Source organism: Podarcis raffonei, chromosome 11, assembly GCF_027172205.1.
Source record: "Podarcis raffonei isolate rPodRaf1 chromosome 11, rPodRaf1.pri, whole genome shotgun sequence".
NCBI lineage: Eukaryota > Metazoa > Chordata > Lepidosauria > Squamata > Lacertidae > Podarcis > Podarcis raffonei.
The window spans coordinates 51,255,267-51,274,819 of record NC_070612.1 but is presented as its reverse complement, the minus strand read 5'-3'; positions in this window follow the sequence as shown (position 1 = coordinate 51,274,819).

The window sequence follows — 19,553 nt, the reverse complement described above, 5'->3', positions numbered from 1 at the left end:
TCTGTTTCGACTGCCCAACCTTTCAGAGGAGCATTTGCAAGCGTTTGGCACCATTTTTGAGTGAATTGCCAAAAGTCAGATTTTTGCTGAAATTGTGATCCCGGGGCTTGGGGATTTCTTCAAAAAAATCTTTCTCCACCGGTTAAGTTGTTAAGGGCTGATTTCTTGTCCTGTGATAAAAAGCCTTCTGTTTCGACTGCAAAGCCTTTCAGGGGAGCATTTGCAAGCGTTTTGCACCATTTTTGAGTGAATAGCCAAAAGTCAGATTTTTGCTGAAATTGTGACCCCGGGGCTTAGGGATTTTTTCAAAAAAATATTTTTCCGCCGGTTAAGTTGTTGAGGGCTGATTTCTTGTCCTGTGATAAAAAGCCTTCTGTTTCGACTGCCTAACAGTTCAGGAGAGCATTTGCAAGCGTTTGGCACCATTTTTGAGTGAATTGCCAAAAGTCAGATTTTTGCTGAAATTGTGACCCCGGGGCTAAGGGATTTTTTCACAAAAATATTTTCCGCCGGTTAAGTTGCTGAGGGCTGATTTCTTGTCCTGTGATAAAAAGCTTTCTGTTTCGACTGAAAAACCTTTCAGGGGAGCATTTGCAAGCATTTGGCACCATTTTTGAGTGAATAGCCAAAAGTCAGTTTTTTGCTGAAATTGTGACCCCGGGGCTTAGGGATTTTTTCAAAAAAATATTTTCCGCCGGTTAAGTTGCTGAGCGCTGATTTCTTGTCCTGTGATAAAAAGCCTTCTGTTTCGACTGCCTAACAGTTCAGGGGAGCATTTGCAAGCGTTTTGCACCATTTTTGAGTGAATTGCCAAAAGTCAGATTTTTCCTGAAATTCTGACCCCGGGGCTTAGGGATTTTTTCAAAAAAATATTTTCCGCCGGTTAAGTTGCTGAGCGCTGATTTCTTGTCCTGTGATAATAAGCCTTCTTTTTCGACTGCCCAACCTTTCAGGGGAGCATTTGCAAGCGTTTTGCACCGTTTTTGAGTGAATTGCCAAAAGTCAGATTTTTCCTGAAATTCTGACCCCGGGGCTTAGGGATTTTTTCAAAAAAATATTTTTCCGCCGGTTAAGTTGTTGACGGCTGATTTCTTGTCCTGTGATAAAAAGCCTTCTGTTTCGACTGCCCAACCTTTCAGAGGAGCATTTGCAAGCGTTTGGCACCATTTTTGAGTGAATTGCCAAAAGTCAGATTTTTGCTGAAATTGTGATCCCGGGGCTTGGGGATTTCTTCAAAAAAATCTTTCTCCACCGGTTAAGTTGTTAAGGGCTGATTTCTTGTCCTGTGATAAAAAGCCTTCTGTTTCGACTGCCTAACAGTTCAGGAGAGCATTTGCAAGCGTTTGGCACCATTTTTGAGTGAATTGCCAAAAGTCAGATTTTTGCTGAAATTGTGACCCCGGGGCTAAGGGATTTTTTCACAAAAATATTTTCCGCCGGTTAAGTTGCTGAGGGCTGATTTCTTGTCCTGTGATAAAAAGCTTTCTGTTTCGACTGAAAAACCTTTCAGGGGAGCATTTGCAAGCATTTGGCACCATTTTTGAGTGAATAGCCAAAAGTCAGAATTTTGCTGAAATTGTGACCCCGGGGCTTAGGGATTTTTTCAAAAAAATATTTTCCGCCGGTTAAGTTGCTGAGGGCTGATTTCTTGTCCTGTGATAAAAAGCCTTCTTTTTCGACTGCCCAACCTTTCAGGGGAGCATTTGCAAGCGTTTTGCACCATTTTTGAGTGAATTGCCAAAAGTCAGATTTTTCCTGAAATTGTGACCCCGGGGCTAAGGGATTTTTTCACAAAAATATTTTCCGCCGGTTAAGTTGCTGAGGGCTGATTTCTTGTCCTGTGATAAAAAGCTTTCTGTTTCGACTGAAAAACCTTTCAGGGGAGCATTTGCAAGCATTTGGCACCATTTTTGAGTGAATAGCCAAAAGTCAGAATTTTGCTGAAATTGTGACCCCGGGGCTTAGGGATTTTTTCAAAAAAATATTTTCCGCCGGTTAAGTTGCTGAGGGCTGATTTCTTGTCCTGTGATAAAAAGCCTTCTTTTTCGACTGCCCAACCTTTGAGGGGAGCATTTGCAAGCGTTTTGCACCATTTTTGAGTGAATTGCCAAAAGTCAGATTTTTCCTGAAATTCTGACCCCGGGGCTGAGGGATTTTTTCAAAAAAATATTTTTCCGCCGGTTAAGTTGTTGACGGCTGATTTCTTGTCCTGTGATAAAAAGCCTTCTGTTTCGACTGCCCAACCTTTCAGAGGAGCATTTGCAATCGTTTTGCACCATTTTTGAGTGAATTGCCAAAAGTCAGATTTTTCCGGAAATTCTGACCCCGGGGCTAAGGGATTTTTTCACAAAAATATTTTCCGCCGGTTAAGTTGCTGAGGGCTGATTTCTTGTCCTGTGATAAAAAGCTTTCTGTTTCGACTGAAAAACCTTTCAGGGGAACATTTGCAAGCATTTGGCACCATTTTTGAGTGAATTGCCAAAGGTCAGATTTTTGCTGAAATTGTGACCCCGGGGCTTAGTGATTTTTTTCAAAAAAATATTTTCCGCCGGTTAAGTTGCTGAGGGCTGATTTCTTGTCCTGTGATAAAAAGCCTTCTGTTTCGACTGCCAAACCTTTGAGGAGAGCATTTGCAACTGTTTTCCACCATTTTTGAGTGAATAGCCAAAAGTCAGATTTTTGCTGAAATTGTGACCCCGGGCCTTAGGGATTTTTTCAAAAAAATATTTTCCCCCGGTTAAGTTGCTGAGGGCTGATTTCTTGTCCTGTGATAAAAAGCCTTCTGTTTCGACTGCCTAACCTTTCAGGGGAGCATTTGCAAGCATTTAGCACCATTTTTGAGTGAATTGCCAAAAGTCAGAATTTTGCTGAAATTGTGACCCCGGGGCTTAGGGATTTTTTGAAAAAAATCTTTTTCCACCGGTTAAGTTGCTGAGCGCTGATTTCTTGTCCTGTGATAAAAAGCCTTCTGTTTCGACTGCGAAGCCTTGCAGGGGAGCATTTGCAAGCGTTTTGCACCATTTTTGAGTGAATTGCCAAAAGTCAGATTTTTGCTGAAATTGTGACCCCAGAGTTTGGGGTTTTCTTCAAAAAAATATTTTCTGCCGGTTAAGTTGCTGAGGGCTGATTTCTTGTCCTGTGATAAAAAGCCTTCTGTTTCGACTGAAAAACCTTTCAGGGGAGCATTTGCATGCGTTTTGCACCATTTTTGAGTGAATTGCCAAAAGTCAGATTTTTGCTGAAATTGTGACCCCGGGCCTTAGGGATTTTTTCAAAAAAATATTTTCCGCCGGTTAAGTTGCTGAGGGCTGATTTCTTGTCCTGTGATAAAAAGCCTTCTGTTTCGACTGCCAAACCTTTGAGGAGAGCATATGCAACTGTTTTGCACCATTTTTGAGTGAATTGCCAAAGGTCAGATTTTTGCTGAAATTGTGACCCCGGGGCTTAGGGATTTTTTCAAAAAAATATTTTCCGCCGGTTAAGTTGCTGAGCGCTGATTTCTTGTCCTGTGATAAAAAGCCTTCTGTTTCGACTGCCTAACAGTTCAGGGGAGCATTTGCAAGCGTTTTGCACCATTTTTGAGTGAATTGCCAAAAGTCAGATTTTTCCTGAAATTCTGACCCCGGGGCTTAGGGATTTTTTCAAAAAAATATTTTCCGCCGGTTAAGTTGCTGAGCGCTGATTTCTTGTCCTGTGATAATAAGCCTTCTTTTTCGACTGCCCAACCTTTCAGGGGAGCATTTGCAAGCGTTTTGCACCGTTTTTGAGTGAATTGCCAAAAGTCAGATTTTTCCTGAAATTCTGACCCCGGGGCTTAGGGATTTTTTCAAAAAAATATTTTTCCGCCGGTTAAGTTGTTGACGGCTGATTTCTTGTCCTGTGATAAAAAGCCTTCTGTTTCGACTGCCCAACCTTTCAGAGGAGCATTTGCAAGCGTTTGGCACCATTTTTGAGTGAATTGCCAAAAGTCAGATTTTTGCTGAAATTGTGATCCCGGGGCTTGGGGATTTCTTCAAAAAAATCTTTCTCCACCGGTTAAGTTGTTAAGGGCTGATTTCTTGTCCTGTGATAAAAAGCCTTCTGTTTCGACTGCAAAGCCTTTCAGGGGAGCATTTGCAAGCGTTTTGCACCATTTTTGAGTGAATAGCCAAAAGTCAGATTTTTGCTGAAATTGTGACCCCGGGGCTTAGGGATTTTTTCAAAAAAATATTTTTCCGCCGGTTAAGTTGTTGAGGGCTGATTTCTTGTCCTGTGATAAAAAGCCTTCTGTTTCGACTGCCTAACAGTTCAGGAGAGCATTTGCAAGCGTTTGGCACCATTTTTGAGTGAATTGCCAAAAGTCAGATTTTTGCTGAAATTGTGACCCCGGGGCTAAGGGATTTTTTCACAAAAATATTTTCCGCCGGTTAAGTTGCTGAGGGCTGATTTCTTGTCCTGTGATAAAAAGCTTTCTGTTTCGACTGAAAAACCTTTCAGGGGAGCATTTGCAAGCATTTGGCACCATTTTTGAGTGAATAGCCAAAAGTCAGAATTTTGCTGAAATTGTGACCCCGGGGCTTAGGGATTTTTTCAAAAAAATATTTTCCGCCGGTTAAGTTGCTGAGGGCTGATTTCTTGTCCTGTGATAAAAAGCCTTCTTTTTCGACTGCCCAACCTTTCAGGGGAGCATTTGCAAGCGTTTTGCACCATTTTTGAGTGAATTGCCAAAAGTCAGATTTTTCCTGAAATTGTGACCCCGGGGCTAAGGGATTTTTTCACAAAAATATTTTCCGCCGGTTAAGTTGCTGAGGGCTGATTTCTTGTCCTGTGATAAAAAGCTTTCTGTTTCGACTGAAAAACCTTTCAGGGGAGCATTTGCAAGCATTTGGCACCATTTTTGAGTGAATTGCCAAAAGTCAGATTTTTCCGGAAATTCTGACCCCGGGGCTAAGGGATTTTTTCACAAAAATATTTTCCGCCGGTTAAGTTGCTGAGGGCTGATTTCTTGTCCTGTGATAAAAAGCTTTCTGTTTCGACTGAAAAACCTTTCAGGGGAACATTTGCAAGCATTTGGCACCATTTTTGAGTGAATTGCCAAAGGTCAGATTTTTGCTGAAATTGTGACCCCGGGGCTTAGTGATTTTTTCAAAAAAATATTTTCCGCCGGTTAAGTTGCTGAGGGCTGATTTCTTGTCCTGTGATAAAAAGCCTTCTGTTTCGACTGCCAAACCTTTGAGGAGAGCATTTGCAACTGTTTTCCACCATTTTTGAGTGAATAGCCAAAAGTCAGATTTTTGCTGAAATTGTGACCCCGGGCCTTAGGGATTTTTTCAAAAAAATATTTTCCCCCGGTTAAGTTGCTGAGGGCTGATTTCTTGTCCTGTGATAAAAAGCCTTCTGTTTCGACTGCCTAACCTTTCAGGGGAGCATTTGCAAGCATTTAGCACCATTTTTGAGTGAATTGCCAAAAGTCAGAATTTTGCTGAAATTGTGACCCCGGGGCTTAGGGATTTTTTGAAAAAAATCTTTTTCCACCGGTTAAGTTGCTGAGCGCTGATTTCTTGTCCTGTGATAAAAAGCCTTCTGTTTCGACTGCGAAGCCTTGCAGGGGAGCATTTGCAAGCGTTTTGCACCATTTTTGAGTGAATTGCCAAAAGTCAGATTTTTGCTGAAATTGTGACCCCAGAGTTTGGGGTTTTCTTCAAAAAAATATTTTCTGCCGGTTAAGTTGCTGAGGGCTGATTTCTTGTCCTGTGATAAAAAGCCTTCTGTTTCGACTGAAAAACCTTTCAGGGGAGCATTTGCATGCGTTTTGCACCATTTTTGAGTGAATTGCCAAAAGTCAGATTTTTGCTGAAATTGTGACCCCGGGCCTTAGGGATTTTTTCAAAAAAATATTTTCCGCCGGTTAAGTTGCTGAGGGCTGATTTCTTGTCCTGTGATAAAAAGCCTTCTGTTTCGACTGCCAAACCTTTGAGGAGAGCATATGCAACTGTTTTGCACCATTTTTGAGTGAATTGCCAAAGGTCAGATTTTTGCTGAAATTGTGACCCCGGAGCTTAGGGATTTTTTCAAAAAAATATTTTTCCTCCGGTTAAGTTGCTGAGGGCTGATTTCTTGTCCTGTGATAAAAAGCCTTCTGTTTCGACTGAAAAACCTTTCAGGAGAGCATTTGCAAGCGTTTGGCACCATTTTTGAGTGAATAGCCAAAAGTCAGTTTTTTGCTGAAATTGTGACCCCGGGGCTTGGGGATTTCTTCAAAAAAATCTTTCTCCACCGGTTAAGTTGTTGAGGGCTAATTTCTTGTCCTGTGATAAAAAGCCTTCTGTTTCGACTGCCTAACAGTTCAGGAGAGCATTTGCAAGCGTTTGGCACCATTTTTGAGTGAATTGCCAAAAGTCAGATTTTTGCTGAAATTGTGACCCCGGAGCTTAGGGATTTTTTCAAAAAAATATTTTTCCTCCGGTTAAGTTGCTGAGGGCTGATTTCTTGTCCTGTGATGAAAAGCCTTCTGTTTCGACTGAAAAACCTTTCAGGAGAGCATTTGCAAGCGTTTTGCACCATTTTTGAGTGAATAGCCAAAAGTCAGATTTTTGCTGAAATTGTGACCCCGGGGCTTAGGGATTTTTTCAAAAAAATATTTTTCCGCCGGTTAAGTTGTTGAGGGCTGATTTCTTGTCCTGTGATAAAAAGCCTTCTGTTTCGACTGCCTAACAGTTCAGGAGAGCATTTGCAAGCGTTTGGCACCATTTTTGAGTGAATTGCCAAAAGTCAGATTTTTGCTGAAATTGTGACCCCGGGGGCTAAGGGATTTTTTCACAAAAATATTTTCCGCCGGTTAAGTTGCTGAGGGCTGATTTCTTGTCCTGTGATAAAAAGCTGTCTGTTTCGACTGAAAAACCTTTCAGGGGAGCATTTGCAAGCATTTGGCACCATTTTTGAGTGAATAGCCAAAAGTCAGAATTTTGCTGAAATTGTGACCCCGGGGCTTAGGGATTTTTACAGAAAAATATTTTTCCGCTGGTTAAGTTGTTGAGGGCTGATTTCTTGTCCTGTGATAAAAAGCCTTCTGTTTCGACTGCCTAACAGTTCAGGAGAGCATTTGCAAGCATTTGGCACCAATTTTGAGTGAATTGCCAAAGGTCAGATTTTTGCTGAAATTGTCACCCCGGGGCTTAGGGATTTTTTCAAAAAAATATTTTCCGCCGGTTAAGTTGCTGAGCGCTGATTTCTTGTCCTGTGATAAAAAGCCTTCTGTTTCGACTGCCTAACAGTTCAGGGGAGCATTTGCAAGCGTTTTGCACCATTTTTGAGTGAATTGCCAAAAGTCAGATTTTTCGTGAAATTCTGACCCCGGGGCTTAGGGATTTTTTCAAAAAAAAAATTTCCGCCGGTGAAGTTGCTGAGGGCTGATTTCTTGTCCTGTGATAAAAAGCCTTCTGTTTCGACTGCAAAGCCTTTCAGGGGAGCATTTGCAAGCGTTTGGCACCATTTTTGAGTGAATTGCCAAAGGTCAGATTTTTGCTGAAATTCTGACCCCGGGGCTTAGGGATTTTTTCAAAAAAATATTTTTCCGCCGGTTAAGTTGTTGACGGCTGATTTCTTGTCCTGTGATAAAAAGCCTTCTGTTTCGACTGCCCAACCTTTCAGAGGACCATTTGCAATCGTTTTGCACCATTTTTGAGTGAATTGCCAAAAGTCAGATTTTTGCTGAAATTGTGACCCCGGAGCTTAGGGATTTTTTCAAAAAAATCTTTTTCCTCCGGTTAAGTTGCTGAGGGCTGATTTCTTGTCCTGTGATAAAAAGCCTTCTGTTTCGACTGAAAAACCTTTCAGGAGAGCATTTGCAAGCGTTTGGCACCATTTTTGAGTGAATAGCCAAAAGTCAGTTTTTTGCTGAAATTGTGACCCCGGGGCTTGGGGATTTCTTCAAAAAAATCTTTCTCCACCGGTTAAGTTGTTAAGGGCTGATTTCTTGTCCTGTGATAAAAAGCCTTCTGTTTCGACTGCAAAGCCTTTCAGGGGAGCATTTGCAAGCGTTTGGCACCATTTTTGAGTGAATAGCCAAAAGTCAGTTTTTTGCTGAAATTGTGACCCCGGGGCTTAGGGATTTTTTCAAAAAAATATTTTCCGCCGGTTAAGTTGCTGAGCGCTGATTTCTTGTCCTGTGATAAAAAGCCTTCTGTTTCGACTGCCTAACAGTTCAGGGGAGCATTTGCAAGCGTTTTGCACCATTTTTGAGTGAATTGCCAAAAGTCAGATTTTTCCTGAAATTCTGACCCCGGGGCTTAGGGATTTTTTCAAAAAAATATTTTCCGCCGGTTAAGTTGCTGAGCGCTGATTTCTTGTCCTGTGATAAAAAGCCTTCTGTTTCGACTGCCCAACCTTTCAGAGGAGCATTTGCAAGCGTTTGGCACCATTTTTGAGTGAATTGCCAAAAATCAGAATTTTGCTGAAATTGTGATCCCGGGGCTTGGGGATTTCTTCAAAAAAATCTTTCTCCACCGGTTAAGTTGTTAAGGGCTGATTTCTTGTCCTGTGATAAAAAGCCTTCTGTTTCGACTGCAAAGCCTTTCAGGGGAGCATTTGCAAGCGTTTTGCACCATTTTTGAGTGAATAGCCAAAAGTCAGATTTTTGCTGAAATTGTGACCCCGGGGCTTAGGGATTTTTTCAAAAAAATATTTTTCCGCCGGTTAAGTTGTTGAGGGCTGATTTCTTGTCCTGTGATAAAAAGCCTTCTGTTTCGACTGCCTAACAGTTCAGGAGAGCATTTGCAAGCGTTTGGCACCATTTTTGAGTGAATTGCCAAAAGTCAGATTTTTGCTGAAATTGTGACCCCGGGGCTAAGGGATTTTTTCACAAAAATATTTTCCGCCGGTTAAGTTGCTGAGGGCTGATTTCTTGTCCTGTGATAAAAAGCTTTCTGTTTCGACTGAAAAACCTTTCAGGGGAGCATTTGCAAGCATTTGGCACCATTTTTGAGTGAATAGCCAAAAGTCAGTTTTTTGCTGAAATTGTGACCCCGGGGCTTAGGGATTTTTTCAAAAAAATATTTTCCGCCGGTTAAGTTGCTGAGCGCTGATTTCTTGTCCTGTGATAAAAAGCCTTCTGTTTCGACTGCCTAACAGTTCAGGGGAGCATTTGCAAGCGTTTTGCACCATTTTTGAGTGAATTGCCAAAAGTCAGATTTTTCCTGAAATTCTGACCCCGGGGCTTAGGGATTTTTTCAAAAAAATATTTTCCGCCGGTTAAGTTGCTGAGCGCTGATTTCTTGTCCTGTGATAATAAGCCTTCTTTTTCGACTGCCCAACCTTTCAGGGGAGCATTTGCAAGCGTTTTGCACCGTTTTTGAGTGAATTGCCAAAAGTCAGATTTTTCCTGAAATTCTGACCCCGGGGCTTAGGGATTTTTTCAAAAAAATATTTTTCCGCCGGTTAAGTTGTTGACGGCTGATTTCTTGTCCTGTGATAAAAAGCCTTCTGTTTCGACTGCCCAACCTTTCAGAGGAGCATTTGCAAGCGTTTGGCACCATTTTTGAGTGAATTGCCAAAAGTCAGATTTTTGCTGAAATTGTGATCCCGGGGCTTGGGGATTTCTTCAAAAAAATCTTTCTCCACCGGTTAAGTTGTTAAGGGCTGATTTCTTGTCCTGTGATAAAAAGCCTTCTGTTTCGACTGCAAAGCCTTTCAGGGGAGCATTTGCAAGCGTTTTGCACCATTTTTGAGTGAATAGCCAAAAGTCAGATTTTTGCTGAAATTGTGACCCCGGGGCTTAGGGATTTTTTCAAAAAAATATTTTTCCGCCGGTTAAGTTGTTGAGGGCTGATTTCTTGTCCTGTGATAAAAAGCCTTCTGTTTCGACTGCCTAACAGTTCAGGAGAGCATTTGCAAGCGTTTGGCACCATTTTTGAGTGAATTGCCAAAAGTCAGATTTTTGCTGAAATTGTGACCCCGGGGCTAAGGGATTTTTTCACAAAAATATTTTCCGCCGGTTAAGTTGCTGAGGGCTGATTTCTTGTCCTGTGATAAAAAGCTTTCTGTTTCGACTGAAAAACCTTTCAGGGGAGCATTTGCAAGCATTTGGCACCATTTTTGAGTGAATAGCCAAAAGTCAGAATTTTGCTGAAATTGTGACCCCGGGGCTTAGGGATTTTTTCAAAAAAATATTTTCCGCCGGTTAAGTTGCTGAGGGCTGATTTCTTGTCCTGTGATAAAAAGCCTTCTTTTTCGACTGCCCAACCTTTCAGGGGAGCATTTGCAAGCGTTTTGCACCATTTTTGAGTGAATTGCCAAAAGTCAGATTTTTGCTGAAATTGTGACCCCGGGGCTAAGGGATTTTTTCACAAAAATATTTTCCGCCGGTTAAGTTGCTGAGGGCTGATTTCTTGTCCTGTGATAAAAAGCTTTCTGTTTCGACTGAAAAACCTTTCAGGGGAGCATTTGCAAGCATTTGGCACCATTTTTGAGTGAATAGCCAAAAGTCAGAATTTTGCTGAAATTGTGACCCCGGGGCTTAGGGATTTTTTCAAAAAAATATTTTCCGCCGGTTAAGTTGCTGAGGGCTGATTTCTTGTCCTGCGATAAAAAGCCTTCTTTTTCGACTGCCCAACCTTTCAGGGGAGCATTTGCAAGCGTTTTGCACCATTTTTGAGTGAATTGCCAAAAGTCAGATTTTTCCTGAAATTCTGACCCCGGGGCTTAGGGATTTTTTCAAAAAAATATTTTTCCGCCGGTTAAGTTGTTGACGGCTGATTTCTTGTCCTGTGATAAAAAGCCTTCTGTTTCGACTGCCCAACCTTTCAGAGGAGCATTTGCAATCGTTTTGCACCATTTTTGAGTGAATTGCCAAAAGTCAGATTTTTCCGGAAATTCTGACCCCGGGGCTAAGGGATTTTTTCACAAAAATATTTTCCGCCGGTTAAGTTGCTGAGGGCTGATTTCTTGTCCTGTGATAAAAAGCTTTCTGTTTCGACTGAAAAACCTTTCAGGGGAACATTTGCAAGCATTTGGCACCATTTTTGAGTGAATTGCCAAAGGTCAGATTTTTGCTGAAATTGTGACCCCGGGGCTTAGTGATTTTTTCAAAAAAATATTTTCCGCCGGTTAAGTTGCTGAGGGCTGATTTCTTGTCCTGTGATAAAAAGCCTTCTGTTTCGACTGCCAAACCTTTGAGGAGAGCATTTGCAACTGTTTTCCACCATTTTTGAGTGAATAGCCAAAAGTCAGATTTTTGCTGAAATTGTGACCCCGGGCCTTAGGGATTTTTTCAAAAAAATATTTTCCCCCGGTTAAGTTGCTGAGGGCTGATTTCTTGTCCTGTGATAAAAAGCCTTCTGTTTCGACTGCCTAACCTTTCAGGGGAGCATTTGCAAGCATTTAGCACCATTTTTGAGTGAATTGCCAAAAGTCAGAATTTTGCTGAAATTGTGACCCCGGGGCTTAGGGATTTTTTGAAAAAAATCTTTTTCCACCGGTTAAGTTGCTGAGCGCTGATTTCTTGTCCTGTGATAAAAAGCCTTCTGTTTCGACTGCGAAGCCTTGCAGGGGAGCATTTGCAAGCGTTTTGCACCATTTTTGAGTGAATTGCCAAAAGTCAGATTTTTGCTGAAATTGTGACCCCGGAGTTTGGGGTTTTCTTCAAAAAAATATTTTCTGCCGGTTAAGTTGCTGAGGGCTGATTTCTTGTCCTGTGATAAAAAGCCTTCTGTTTCGACTGAAAAACCTTTCAGGGGAGCATTTGCATGTGTTTTGCACCATTTTTGAGTGAATTGCCAAAAGTCAGATTTTTGCTGAAATTGTGACCCCGGGCCTTAGGGATTTTTTCAAAAAAATATTTTCCGCCGGTTAAGTTGCTGAGGGCTGATTTCTTGTCCTGTGATAAAAAGCCTTCTGTTTCGACTGCCAAACCTTTGAGGAGAGCATATGCAACTGTTTTGCACCATTTTTGAGTGAATAGCCAAAAGTCAAAATTTTGCTGAAATTGTGACCCCGGGCCTTAGGGATTTTTTCAAAAAAATATTTTCTGCCGGTTAAGTTGCTGAGGGCTGATTTCTTGTCCTTTAATAAAAAGCCTTCTGTTTCGACTGAAAAACCTTTCAGGGGAGCATTTGCAAGCATTTGGCACCATTTTTGAGTGAATTGCCAAAAATCAGAATTTTGCTGAAATTGTGACCCTGGGGCTTAGGGATTTTTTGAAAAAAATCTTTTTCCACCGGTTAAGTTGCTGAGCGCTGATTTCTTGTCCTGTGATAAAAAGCCTTCTGTTTCGACTGCGAAGCCTTGCAGGGGAGCATTTGCAAGCGTTTTGCACCATTTTTGAGTGAATTGCCAAAAGTCAGATTTTTGCTGAAATTGTGACCCCGGGGCTTAGGGATTTTTTCAAAAAAATCTTTTTCCACCGGTTAAGTTGCTGAGGGCTGATTTCTTGTCCTGTGATAAAAAGCTTTCTGTTTCGACCGAAAAACCTTTCAGGGGAGCATTTGCAAGCATTTGGCACCATTTTTGAGTGAATTGCCAAAAGTCAGATTTTTGCTGAAATTGTGACCCCGGAGTTTGGGGTTTTCTTCAAAAAAATATTTTCCGCCGGTTAAGTTGCTGAGGGCTGATTTCTTGTCCTGTAATAAAAAGCCTTCTATTTCGACTGAAAAACCTTTCAGGGGAGCATTTGCAAGCATTTGGCACCATTTTTGAGTGAATTGCCAAAAATCAGAATTTTGCTGAAATTGTGACCCCGGGGCTTAGGGATTTTTTGAAAAAAATCTTTTTCCACCGGTTAAGTTGCTGAGCGCTGATTTCTTGTCCTGTGATAAAAAGCCTTCTGTTTCGACTGCGAAGCCTTGCAGGGGAGCATTTGCAAGCGTTTTGCACCATTTTTGAGTGAATTGCCAAAAGTCAGATTTTTGCTGAAATTGTGACCCCGGGGCTTAGGGATTTTTTCAAAAAAATCTTTTTCCACCGGTTAAGTTGCTGAGGGCTGATTTCTTGTCCTGTGATAAAAAGCTTTCTGTTTCGACCGAAAAACCTTTCAGGGGAGCATTTGCAAGCATTTGGCACCATTTTTGAGTGAATTGCCAAAAGTCAGATTTTTGCTGAAATTGTGACCCCGGAGTTTGGGGTTTTCTTCAAAAAAATATTTTCCGCCGGTTAAGTTGCTGAGGGCTGATTTCTTGTCCTGTAATAAAAAGCCTTCTGTTTCGACTGAAAAACCTTTCAGGGGAGCATTTGCAAGCATTTGGCACCATTTTTGAGTGAATTGCCAAAAATCAGAATTTTGCTGAAATTGTGACCCCGGGGCTTAGGGATTTTTTGAAAAAAATCTTTTTCCACCGGTTAAGTTGCTGAGCGCTGATTTCTTGTCCTGTGATAAAAAGCCTTCTGTTTCGACTGCGAAGCCTTGCAGGGGAGCATTTGCAAGCGTTTTGCACCATTTTTGAGTGAATTGCCAAAAGTCAGATTTTTGCTGAAATTGTGACCCCGGGGCTTAGGGATTTTTTCAAAAAAATCTTTTTCCACCGGTTAAGTTGCTGAGGGCTGATTTCTTGTCCTGTGATAAAAAGCTTTCTGTTTCGACCGAAAAACCTTTCAGGGGAGCATTTGCAAGCATTTGGCACCATTTTTGAGTGAATTGCCAAAAGTCAGATTTTTGCTGAAATTGTGACCCCGGAGTTTGGGGTTTTCTTCAAAAAAATATTTTCCGCCGGTTAAGTTGCTGAGGGCTGATTTCTTGTCCTGTAATAAAAAGCCTTCTGTTTCGACTGAAAAACCTTTCAGGGGAGCATTTGCAAGCATTTGGCACCATTTTTGAGTGAATTGCCAAAAATCAGAATTTTGCTGAAATTGTGACCCCGGGGCTTAGGGATTTTTTGAAAAAAATCTTTTTCCACCGGTTAAGTTGCTGAGCGCTGATTTCTTGTCCTGTGATAAAAAGCCTTCTGTTTCGACTGCGAAGCCTTGCAGGGGAGCATTTGCAAGCGTTTTGCACCATTTTTGAGTGAATTGCCAAAAGTCAGATTTTTGCTGAAATTGTGACCCCGGGGCTTAGGGATTTTTTCAAAAAAATCTTTTTCCACCGGTTAAGTTGCTGAGGGCTGATTTCTTGTCCTGTGATAAAAAGCTTTCTGTTTCGACCGAAAAACCTTTCAGGGGAGCATTTGCAAGCATTTGGCACCATTTTTGAGTGAATTGCCAAAAGTCAGATTTTTGCTGAAATTGTGACCCCGGAGTTTGGGGTTTTCTTCAAAAAAATATTTTCCGCCGGTTAAGTTGCTGAGGGCTGATTTCTTGTCCTGTGATAAAAAGCCTTCTGTTTCGACTGAAAAACCTTTCAGGGGAGCATTTACAAGCGTTTTGCACCATTTTTGAGTGAATTGCCAAAAGTCAGATTTTTGCTGAAATTGTGAGCCCGGGGCTTAGGGATTTTTTCAAAAAAATATTTTCCGCCGGTTAAGTTGCTGAGGGCTGATTTCTTGTCCTGTGATAAAAAGCCTTCTGTTTCGACTGAAAAACCTTTCAGGAGAGCATTTGCAAGCGTTTGGCACCATTTTTGAGTGAATAGCCAAAAGTCAGTTTTTTGCTGAAATTGTGACCCCGGGGCTTGGGGATTTCTTCAAAAAAATCTTTCTCCACCGGTTAAGTTGTTGAGGGCTGATTTCTTGTCCTGTGATAAAAAGCCTTCTGTTTCGACTGCCTAACCTTTCAGGAGAGCATTTGCAAGCATTTGGCACCATTTTTGAGTGAATTGCCAAAGGTCAGATTTTTGCTGAAATTGTGACCCCGGAGCTTAGGGATTTTTTCAAAAAAATATTTTTCCTCCGGTTAAGTTGCTGAGGGCTGATTTCTTGTCCTGTGATAAAAAGCCTTCTGTTTCGAACGAAAAACCTTTCAGGAGAGCATTTGCAAGCGTTTGGCACCATTTTTGAGTGAATAGCCAAAAGTCAGTTTTTTGCTGAAATTGTGACCCCGGGGCTTGGGGATTTCTTCAAAAAAATCTTTCTCCACCGGTTAAGTTGTTGAGGGCTGATTTCTTGTCCTGTGATAAAAAGCCTTCTGTTTCGACTGCCTAACAGTTCAGGAGAGCATTTGCAAGCGTTTGGCACCATTTTTGAGTGAATTGCCAAAAGTCAGATTTTTGCTGAAATTGTGACCCCGGAGCTTAGGGATTTTTTCAAAAAAATATTTTTCTGCCGGTTAAGTTGTTGACGGCTGATTTCTTGTCCTGTGATAAAAAGCCTTCTGTTTCGACTGCCCAACCTTTCAGAGGACCATTTGCAATCGTTTTGCACCATTTTTGAGTGAATTGCCAAAAGTCAGATTTTTGCTGAAATTGTGACCCCGGGGCTTGGGGATTTCTTCAAAAAAATCTTTCTCCACCGGTTAAGTTGCTGAGGGCTGATTTCTTGTCCTGTGATAAAAAGCCTTCTGTTTCGACTGCAAAGCCTTTCAGGGGAGCATTTGCAAGCGTTTGGCACCATTTTTGAGTGAATAGCCAAAAGTCAGTTTTTTGCTGAAATTGTGACCCCGGGGCTTAGGGATTTTTTCAAAAAAATATTTTCCGCCGGTTAAGTTGCTGAGCGCTGATTTCTTGTCCTGTGATAAAAAGCCTTCTGTTTCGACTGCCTAACAGTTCAGGGGAGCATTTGCAAGCGTTTTGCACCATTTTTGAGTGAATTGCCAAAAGTCAGATTTTTCCTGAAATTCTGACCCCGGGGCTTAGGGATTTTTTCAAAAAAATATTTTCCGCCGGTTAAGTTGCTGAGCGCTGATTTCTTGTCCTGTGATAATAAGCCTTCTTTTTCGACTGCCCAACCTTTCAGGGGAGCATTTGCAAGCGTTTTGCACCGTTTTTGAGTCAATTGCCTAAAGTCAGATTTTTCCTGAAATTCTGACCCCGGGGCTTAGGGATTTTTTCAAAAAAATATTTTTCCGCCGGTTAAGTTGTTGACGGCTGATTTCTTGTCCTGTGATAAAAAGCCTTCTGTTTCGACTGCCCAACCTTTCAGAGGAGCATTTGCAAGCGTTTGGCACCATTTTTGAGTGAATTGCCAAAAGTCAGATTTTTGCTGAAATTGTGATCCCGGGGCTTGGGGATTTCTTCAAAAAAATCTTTCTCCACCGGTTAAGTTGTTAAGGGCTGATTTCTTGTCCTGTGATAAAAAGCCTTCTGTTTCGACTGCAAAGCCTTTCAGGGGAGCATTTGCAAGCGTTTTGCACCATTTTTGAGTGAATAGCCAAAAGTCAGATTTTTGCTGAAATTGTGACCCCGGGGCTTAGGGATTTTTTCAAAAAAATATTTTTCCGCCGGTTAAGTTGTTGAGGGCTGATTTCTTGTCCTGTGATAAAAAGCCTTCTGTTTCGACTGCCTAACAGTTCAGGAGAGCATTTGCAAGCGTTTGGCACCATTTTTGAGTGAATTGCCAAAAGTCAGATTTTTGCTGAAATTGTGACCCCGGGGCTAAGGGATTTTTTCACAAAAATATTTTCCGCCGGTTAAGTTGCTGAGGGCTGATTTCTTGTCCTGTGATAAAAAGCTTTCTGTTTCGACTGAAAAACCTTTCAGGGGAGCATTTGCAAGCATTTGGCACCATTTTTGAGTGAATAGCCAAAAGTCAGAATTTTGCTGAAATTGTGACCCCGGGGCTTAGGGATTTTTTCAAAAAAATATTTTCCGCCGGTTAAGTTGCTGAGGGCTGATTTCTTGTCCTGTGATAAAAAGCCTTCTTTTTCGACTGCCCAACCTTTCAGGGGAGCATTTGCAAGCGTTTTGCACAATTTTTGAGTGAATTGCCAAAAGTCAGATTTTTCCTGAAATTGTGACCCCGGGGCTAAGGGATTTTTTCACAAAAATATTTTCCGCCGGTTAAGTTGCTGAGGGCTGATTTCTTGTCCTGTGATAAAAAGCTTTCTGTTTCGACTGAAAAACCTTTCAGGGGAGCATTTGCAAGCATTTGGCACCATTTTTGAGTGAATAGCCAAAAGTCAGAATTTTGCTGAAATTGTGACCCCGGGGCTTAGGGATTTTTTCAAAAAAATATTTTCCGCCGGTTAAGTTGCTGAGGGCTGATTTCTTGTCCTGTGATAAAAAGCCTTCTTTTTCGACTGCCCAACCTTTCAGGGGAGCATTTGCAAGCGTTTTGCACCATTTTTGAGTGAATTGCCAAAAGTCAGATTTTTCCTGAAATTCTGACCCCGGGGCTGAGGGATTTTTTCAAAAAAATATTTTTCCGCCGGTTAAGTTGTTGACGGCTGATTTCTTGTCCTGTGATAAAAAGCCTTCTGTTTCGACTGCCCAACCTTTCAGAGGAGCATTTGCAATCGTTTTGCACCATTTTTGAGTGAATTGCCAAAAGTCAGATTTTTCCGGAAATTCTGACCCCGGGGCTAAGGGATTTTTTCACAAAAATATTTTCCGCCGGTTAAGTTGCTGAGGGCTGATTTCTTGTCCTGTGATAAAAAGCTTTCTGTTTCGACTGAAAAACCTTTCAGGGGAGCATTTGCAAGCATTTGGCACCATTTTTGAGTGAATTGCCAAAGGTCAGATTTTTGCTGAAATTGTGACCCCGGGGCTTAGTGATTTTTTCAAAAAAATATTTTCCGCCGGTTAAGTTGCTGAGGGCTGATTTCTTGTCCTGTGATAAAAAGCCTTCTGTTTCGACTGCCAAACCTTTGAGGAGAGCATTTGCAACTGTTTTCCACCATTTTTGAGTGAATAGCCAAAAGTCAGATTTTTGCTGAAATTGTGACCCCGGGCCTTAGGGATTTTTTCAAAAAAATATTTTCCCCCGGTTAAGTTGCTGAGGGCTGATTTCTTGTCCTGTGATAAAAAGCCTTCTGTTTCGACTGCCTAACCTTTCAGGGGAGCATTTGCAAGCATTTAGCACCATTTTTGAGTGAATTGCCAAAAGTCAGAATTTTGCTGAAATTGTGACCCCGGGGCTTAGGGATTTTTTGAAAAAAATCTTTTTCCACCGGTTAAGTTGCTGAGCGCTGATTTCTTGTCCTGTGATAAAAAGCCTTCTGTTTCGACTGCGAAGCCTTGCAGGGGAGCATTTGCAAGCGTTTTGCACCATTTTTGAGTGAATTGCCAAAAGTCAGATTTTTGCTGAAATTGTGACCCCGGAGTTTGGGGTTTTCTTCAAAAAAATATTTTCTGCCAGTTAAGTTGCTGAGGGCTGATTTCTTGTCCTGTGATAAAAAGCCTTCTGTTTCGACTGAAAAACCTTTCAGGGGAGCATTTGCATGCGTTTTGCACCATTTTTGAGTGAATTGCCAAAAGTCAGATTTTTTGCTGAAATTGTGACCCCGGGCCTTAGGGATTTTTTCAAAAAAATATTTTCCGCCGGTTAAGTTGCTGAGGGCTGATTTCTTGTCCTGTGATAAAAAGCCTTCTGTTTCGACTGCCAAACCTTTGAGGAGAGCATATGCAACTGTTTTGCACCATTTTTGAGTGAATAGCCAAAAGTCAAAATTTTGCTGAAATTGTGACCCCGGGCCTTAGGGATTTTTTCAAAAAAATATTTTCTGCCGGTTAAGTTGCTGAGGGCTGATTTCTTGTCCTGTAATAAAAAGCCTTCTGTTTCGACTGAAAAACCTTTCAGGGGAGCATTTGCAAGCATTTGGCACCATTTTTGAGTGAATTGCCAAAAATCAGAATTTTGCTGAAATTGTGACCCTGGGGCTTAGGGATTTTTTGAAAAAAATCTTTTTCCACCGGTTAAGTTGCTGAGCGCTGATTTCTTGTCCTGTGATAAAAAGCCTTCTGTTTCGACTGCGAAGCCTTGCAGGGGAGCATTTGCAAGCGTTTTGCACCATTTTTGAGTGAATTGCCAAAAGTCAGATTTTTGCTGAAATTGTGACCCCGGGGCTTAGGGATTTTTTCAAAAAAATCTTTTTCCACCGGTTAAGTTGCTGAGGGCTGATTTCTTGTCCTGTGATAAAAAGCTTTCTGTTTCGACCGAAAAACCTTTCAGGGGAGCATTTGCAAGCATTTGGCACCATTTTTGAGTGAATTGCCAAAAGTCAGATTTTTGCTGAAATTGTGACCCCGGAGTTTGGGGTTTTCTTCAAAAAAATATTTTCCGCCGGTTAAGTTGCTGAGGGCTGATTTCTTGTCCTGTAATAAAAAGCCTTCTATTTCGACTGAAAAACCTTTCAGGGGAGCATTTGCAAGCATTTGGCACCATTTTTGAGTGAATTGCCAAAAATCAGAATTTTGCTGAAATTGTGACCCCGGGGCTTAGGGATTTTTTGAAAAAAATCTTTTTCCACCGGTTAAGTTGCTGAGCGCTGATTTCTTGTCCTGTGATAAAAAGCCTTCTGTTTCGACTGCGAAGCCTTGCAGGGGAGCATTTGCAAGCGTTTTGCACCATTTTTGAGTGAATTGCCAAAAGTCAGATTTTTGCTGAAATTGTGACCCCGGGGCTTAGGGATTTTTTCAAAAAAATCTTTTTCCACCGGTTAAGTTGCTGAGGGCTGATTTCTTGTCCTGTGATAAAAAGCTTTCTGTTTCGACCGAAAAACCTTTCAGGGGAGCATTTGCAAGCATTTGGCACCATTTTTGAGTGAATTGCCAAAAGTCA